At 35.3% G+C, this 7,433-nt stretch overlaps 1 long non-coding RNA gene across 2 annotated transcripts; it reads right to left on the bottom strand.

The window, feature by feature from the left end:
- Positions 1-293: 293 nt before the first annotated feature.
- LOC111390135 lies at positions 294-5,051 on the bottom strand. 2 transcript variants are annotated; one of them, XR_002701857.1, is made up of 4 exons: positions 4,696-5,051; positions 3,794-3,948; positions 2,733-3,713; positions 294-1,949 (listed from the first exon to the last, which is right to left on the bottom strand). It is a non-coding gene; the product is annotated as an uncharacterized LOC111390135 (long non-coding RNA). The 2 variants fall into 2 exon arrangements; XR_002701858.1 differs by lacking the exon at positions 294-1,949 and having other exon boundaries at positions 2,372-3,713.
- Between the last annotated feature and the right edge of the window lie 2,382 nt (positions 5,052-7,433).

Genomic DNA, 7,433 nt, shown 5'->3' with positions numbered 1-7,433 from the left:
CCCAATTGTGAGTGCATTATAAATTTTCAATTAGTTTTAACCGTTCTAATAATTTTTGGATGAATGATACGTTTTCAAACGTTCCGCATATTTAAATTTATCTTTTGATTAAATGTTATTCAATCTTTTACAGAATTTCTCGTTATATTAAAACTGTTTATTTCAAGGTATATTCATGTTTCGTAACGTTTCGGGTTATTAGAATTCGGGGCGTTACAAAAACTTCAATATATGCACCCAGATTGTCAAAGCAACAGTATCATTATTTTGATGAATATAAAGAAAAAGGTGCATATGATTTCTCTAACTTTCTCACAAGTTATGGTAAAGTACATAATCCATTTCCTGAAAATTCGAAATCAAAGTTGTAAAATCTACTACACTAGGGATTACAATATGGATGAATGCTTTAGGTATTCAAAATGGCAAAGCAATGAAACCAATGGGGAACTTTGCATAAAGCCTTTGAAAGCCAAAAACCACTTTATTTGGCTGTAAGAGGAAGGAGTTGAGGATCAAGGACAATGTACACAGAACCATCACATGCATTAACCAATGTTCCAAATCCTGGATCTCTGGTAAGAAGATAAATACCATAATTTGAAGCCCTTATGTTGGTGGGGGGATAATGAACTCGCAGAGAAGTAATGCCCGAGCATCTAAGAAATCTATGTTGAAGAACTTTTGGATCCAAGGTAACCCTAAACCACATCTCTTCCATTTATGTTTAATGATGATGACGAACATGGAATTATATTCCCCACTGTGACGCATTGGTAGTATGAGCAGTCATAACTTGCAATGGCCTCACCTGTACGCTAGAAGACAATGGTAGTTCTGTGAATATTCTATTTAGAAGTGGGTTCAACAAAATGTAGATTGACCATCCCTGGTTGTTTATGGTTGAGCCATTGTATGAGTTTAGAGGTGACAATTTGTCAAGGGGGACAAATCACTTTAACGATTTAATTGGATGAGGAACCAACAATGTTCCAATGATATATGGACTTCTTGATAATAGATAGCAAGTCTGCTTACAATGGAATCCTAAGAAGGCTAAGCTAAAGCAATTACAAATAGTAACATCCATTCACCATCTCTTCATGACATTTTGAACTCCAAAAGGAGCGATTAGCATGAAGGGATAATGCGCCTGAGATCGAGTGTTACCTCAACACGCAGAGAGAAGAAGCCCCAAGAACTCCAATAATTAATACCACATTGATGGTAGAAAATGGGAAACATGCTTGAAATCCTCGTTTAGGAAAGCGTATATCTAACATTGCGAATGATCAGTTGAAAAATTCTCGTCAGTAAGAATGATACTACAAATACTAGGAGAAGTTTGGATATCGAAACTGCTAAAATGAACCAAGATTACAGAAAGGGTCGCAATGACAAAATGTACGATTCAAACCTGAAATGGTTAGAAGGCGAATTTACCTTTGCCTATAACGAAGTTTCAATTGAAGGCGAATCCCTATCCGCCAAATGCAAAAATGTCGAAAAGATAAGCCTTGAGCCATCAAAATGGAAAAATTAAAAGCGAAGTTTTTTCATCAAAGAAGAAACAATGAAAAATTGAGTTTTACCCATCGACATCTAAATAGCTGTTGAAAGTGAGCCCATTTTTTTTTTTTTTGCCCCCCGAGGCACTTCTCCAATGGCAAAGGAAGGATTCTCTCAAGGCTAGCAGTTCAGAAGTCGTGGGTGCGATTCGTGGGGCTCTTGGAAGGCAAGACATATATTGAAAGACAGGATTTATCCTGGAAGGCAGGAATGTCTTGGAAGATAAGGTGCAACGTGGGTTGGCTCACTAGTCACTTTGACAGTTCAGTTGGAGAGACGCTCGGACCCTGGTCAGTAGGAGGCACATCCCGCGGTTTAATTGGTTTGTGTGAAGAGGGGCCGGATCACAGATCCAAGGAATAGTCGTTGAAGGCGGACACCTTGATAAAAAAAAAAAAAAAATTTGAGGAGACAAAATTTCAATAACTGATCAAGAGAATGGGGGGAGCCAAGGAATAATTTTTTACTAAGCTGATACATAAAAAAATAAAAAATCGTTAGAAAACAAAGAATTTTCATTTTAAAAAAAAAATGCATTTCAAATTTAGTTGGGGATCAGGGCAGGTCTTGGCTAGTCTTCCCACCCTATGTCCTGCAAGAGGAGTTGGAAGCAGAACCGACCCCCAAGACAGTGATTGAAGAACTACCAGAGAAACCTCCTGTAATCAAGGTTGAGCCACCTTCACAAAATGTTTAAATTTTGTGTAAAAGATCTATTTGTTTGTCCCCCCGAACCCAGCCTTGCTGTCTTTCACTGTGTTCGTCCTCCCATGAGTCGTTGAAGGCGGACACCTCGAAAAAAAAAAAAAAAAAGTGAGCCCATTTTCACCCAAGCAGAAGTCTAATGCCAAAATGGAAATCACGAAGAAAGTCTTTTAGTTAAATGCATGTGATAAGTACTATATAGTAATGTTCATTGGCAATGGTCAAGATATTGATCTTTATATTCTTTTATTGTAACAATTAGATAAAATTTCATTTTTCGCGAACTATATAATTATCAGATAAAGTTGATTAAATTCTTACACAAGGCACTTCAAATACCCATCAAAATAAGTAATACGACCTTGAATAAATAAACCAAAGACACCAACGATAAAATAAGTAGCAGTTTCATACAAAGAAAATTATATAACCATAAAGAGAAAGTGAGAAATAAAAACCATTTTCCAAGTTAACAAGAGGCTAGAGATTTTTTGTAGCCGAATCTTCCTGGTTAACTTGAATTTTACCCTTAGAAAGTGCGATCACTTTAGAAGGGGGAGAAAGAGGAGCAAGAGTAGAAGTTATAGGTGGCTCAACGAAAACAGTAACCTTACTTAGATTGATAGCTGGAGAATCTATGGGCTTAGGAGGTTCGGTATGAAGTGATGGAGTATCTAGGGCCTTAGAGGCCAAAGGAGAAGCCTCAGGAGATAAGGTGTCTTCGACATATTTTTCAGGAGATAAGGTATCTTATCTCTTTGTAATTGCTTTTCTCTTTCATAGCCTCCTATAGCTTCTTCTGAGGAGTACTACGTCTCTTCTCCAAAAATTAAACGTTTTATACAAACTATTAGCTCTCAAAACAATGACCTTATATTCTACCTGATGATCATGATGTAGTACATCTACTCGCATGAGATGAGAATCAATCATTTTTCCTTTTTGAATAAGGCTAATTTCTTCCACAAGATTTTACTAGGATTGATTGAAATACGTGTATACAAATCTCGCTTCCTAAGAGATAAGGCAGGAAAAATAGACAAAACCCCCGAATCTAATTCATTATTCATTCGAGGCTGAATAAATGCTTGGAATCTAGAACAAACTTCCTTGGAGAATAAGAAATTTTTAGATTTGGAATCTGTTTGGATCCACTAGGCATTTTCCTCTTCCATTCAATAGGATCTTTAATGCGAGTTGGCGAGGGAGGAAGCATGGTCTCCAAGTGTAAGGACCAGTGAGCTGAAGAAGCAGCAGCAGGGGCTGTCATCTTCCAGGCTCCTGTAAAGGTACTTATCACCTAAACGCACCTTCGACCACCAGTGAAGGCACAATCTTGGACCCTCGAGATCCCTCAAAAGGTAACTCCACAAGAAGGAGAGGCGTCGAAGTCTTCTGGTATGGAGTCCATCAACGATTGGCGATAAAATTGATCTACACTGAAAAAATGAATAAAAAATTACCCAAAAGTAAAATTAGAAATCAAGAGAAAAAATAGGCCTCTAGCACATAAACTCACCCGTAATAGTTGCTATCCCTACGTTATCAAAATTTGAAGTAGAAGGATGAACCAATCTATTCGCTTCATGAGCCTCAAAATTTATGATAAGAATAGGTTTCACTAAAGCATGAAGATCAATAAGAGCTCGACCACGAAAGGAACTTGTTGTTTACCTACATACATATATCACAATAAGAGAGCGTCAAACTTAAATCAAAGAATAAATGAAGAATCAATACTCACTACATTCGCCATAATATCGAGGCATAGCAACAAAAAGGTTGGGGTCATTGGGTTAAAGCCTACAATTATCTCAAACAGAGAAAAAGCTTTCTTTTCAGATGCGCACCTTATTAAGAGTGATTATAAATTTTGGGCACTATTTAAGAGATTGGGGGAAAGGTATAAACCCTTTTGCGGGTTCGCCTTGTTGCCCGATTTTACAGGATGATAAATATATTGAAGTACATTGGAAAAAAGCTCCATCTCTAAACCCACGGAACTCGACAAAAGGAACGACCCAACCATGTTAAAAGAAAATTGGGTAAAAGCAACATTAAAGAAGAAAGAACCTTATAAAAGAAGTGATGGAAGAGAACTCTAAGTCCCATATCCATCAAGTGTTTATGAATAGCTATACAATCTTGGCAAGGACGATTCGCAATTTGGAATTACGTAGGGCATAGTAATTCAATATCGTTAAGGATATTAGACCAACTCTAAATCTCATTTAAATCCTTCTAAGTGAGATTGGTAAACATCTCCAAGGCTTCAAAAACCTCTCACCGCTTTTACTAAGGCTATCAGGCTCACTCGAAGGTTCACTTGCTTCGTCCCTAAGTTGGGAACTACCCTTTTTACCGAAGAAGTTTAGGGTTAACGCAAGAACTGAAATGGGTATTAGCAGAACAAGGTAATACCTTACTATACAACACTTTTATAGAAGAAGAAGATGAAGAAGAAGATGCACCCGAAGGATCATCCCTATAGAGTTTTCAATCTCAAAATCATAAACATGTGCCTGCGTCCTTAACATGGTCTGCATACTGCAGTGCCTTCACGTGTCTGGGAAAACCTTAATATATGCCCGTGTCATGTACCTAAAGAAGATTTTTGGAAAGATAATGAAAAAGAGCAAGAGATGAAATCACTAGAGAACGAGTATGGAACACAACAAGCAAAAGCAACGAAGTTTAAGGAGAGTAGCCATAGGGTAAATATCGTATTTATAGATTCCGATGGGTGATGAAATGATGAGAATCATGGATGGCAAACTAATAAGGATCCATTGCATGTTTTGGAGTGATACAGATCAATTAGAAGAGAAGATTCTAAACCAATTATAAAATGGAATGAACATAAAGTATGTGTGAAAATGCACAGGATATACAATAATACATATAACTTTCAGTTCGGTTGTCGGATTTTCATCCATGAGTATAATTCGAAAACATCTTTCGATTTTGCACACATTTGTCGGATGATTTTTCCAAACTTTTGGGGTCAAATTCGATTGTTTAAGGGTCTATTTCTGTGTTATGTTTTGAATTAGTTTAAAGGTATTTTCGCTATTTTTAGTATTTTAGTTCAGAAATGCTAAAGGGACAGGGATTGGTGATAGGTCTGAGGTTGGCGGGTATGAAAGGCACATTCATTGTACAATAAAGACATTAATTTTTTGAGAATTTATCATGATGTGAAAATTTTCACTTTCTATCTTATTCTTGACTAAACAGAACTTATCAAATATTTTTCATATTTGTGGCATTCAAACTATTCGGACTTATCAAAGATTCATACTCTCTGTGGCGTTCAACAATTCAAGTAAGATTCGTAAGATTTGTGATCATGGAACCAAGATATTGTTTACGATTGTCTTAGTTCTATGATTCAATAATTTATCGGGTCGAGCTTTCAAACAATCTGGATGAGATTCTCAAGTTTTGTGATTAAGAGGTCAATATATTGTCGGTGATTTTTTGGTTCCTTGGTCCTTTATTTTTGGATCAAACTCAAAACTTTGATTTATTGGCTTTTTTGGGTTGTAATTCAATTTTGTGTTTTTGAGTTTCATTTTTACGAACGTACTCCCTAGGTGAGATACTTAACACGTTAGCTACAACACTACACCGGGAAATATGCACAACGCCTAGTTTCTTATCTCATGTCTGCTTTTCATGAAAAAATACCAATTGAAAAACAACAAGAGCGTGGGTCAACTATTAGTTTAGGCTCCAAAAATCAAGGTTATATCCCCCCTCTCTCTCTCTCTCTCTGTTTATTGAGCCTTTGTTTTATATTTTTTCCTGTTCTTCACGTTCTTTGTCTTTTTGAGTCTTTAAACTATAAAAGTTTCAAAAAAAAAATTCAGAAGTTGTTTGTGCGCTCATTTAGCATCCAAATCAAATTCTGTATGTTTTGCTGGTTTTGTAGTTGAATTTTCACACAAAAAATCCAAAAAAAATAATATGGAAATTACCAGCAACATTTAATTTCTTCTATTTTTGAGTTAAAAAAAGATATATACAATTTCATCCACTTTGAGTCTTGTCCAACTCAAAATTCAAGGATCACCTTCTTGAATTAAAAGTTTCCATTCAAAAGTGTCTAATTCTTTTCTTTCTTTCTTGAGTCTTCTAAAGTTATAAATCTCACTCACATCATAATTTGAATTCTTCGAGAATAAGACTGGGTTGAGTTCGGATTAGTTTTTTAAAGCGCTTGGGTGAAGTCATTGAGCGAAAAACTATGAAGAAAGTTCCAGAAGAAAAACATATTCAATTTCAATGTTAAGATTCGAGGACGAATCTTCTTGAAGAGAGAGAGAATGTTGATGATCATGAAGCGCAAACTAACACGGATCCATTGCATGTTTCATAGTGAAACAGATCAATTAGAAAAGAATATCATAAACCAATTAGAAAATATAAGGAATATGAATTTTTTGTGAAAACGCATAGGATATACAAAAATGCATATAACTTTTAGCTCGGTTGTCGGATTTTCGTCCATGAGTATAATCAGAAACATCTTTCAATTCCGCACAAGTTTGTCGATGAATTTGTCAAATTTTTGGGGTCAATTCGATTGTTTAGGGGTCTATTTTTATGTTTTTATGTTATGAATTTGTTTAAAGGTATTTTCATTATTTGTAGTATTTTAGTTTTATTCAAATTTATTTTTTGGTGTTCTAGTTTATTTGGATTTGTTTTTAGAATTAGAGTTTTATTTTGATTAGGAGTTTAATTTTATTCTTATGAGAGGCACATTCATTGCGCAACAAAGACATTACTTTTTTAAGAATTAGTTATAATGTGAAAATTTTCACTTTCTATCTTATTCTTAATTGAACAGAACTTATCAAATATTTTTAATATTTGTGGCATTCAAACTATCCGAACTTATCAAAGATTCATACTCTTTGTGGCGTTCAACAATTCAAGTAAGGTTCGTAAGTTTTGTGATCATGGGATCAAGATATTGTTTGCGATTGTCTTAGTTCTTTGATTCAATAATTTATCAAGTTGAGCTTTCAAACAATCCGGGTGAAATTCTCAAGTTTTATGATCAAGAGGTCAATGTATTGTTGGTGATTTGTTGATTGCTTGGTTCATTATTTTTCGATCAAACTCAAAACTTTAGTTTATTGGCAGGGTTG

Source organism: Olea europaea, unplaced genomic scaffold, assembly GCF_002742605.1.
Source record: "Olea europaea var. sylvestris unplaced genomic scaffold, O_europaea_v1 scaffold65, whole genome shotgun sequence".
NCBI classification, from domain to species: Eukaryota; Viridiplantae; Streptophyta; class Magnoliopsida; order Lamiales; family Oleaceae; genus Olea; species Olea europaea.
The sequence above is the reverse complement of the archived record's forward strand: the minus strand, read 5'-3'. Positions and strand labels throughout refer to the sequence as shown.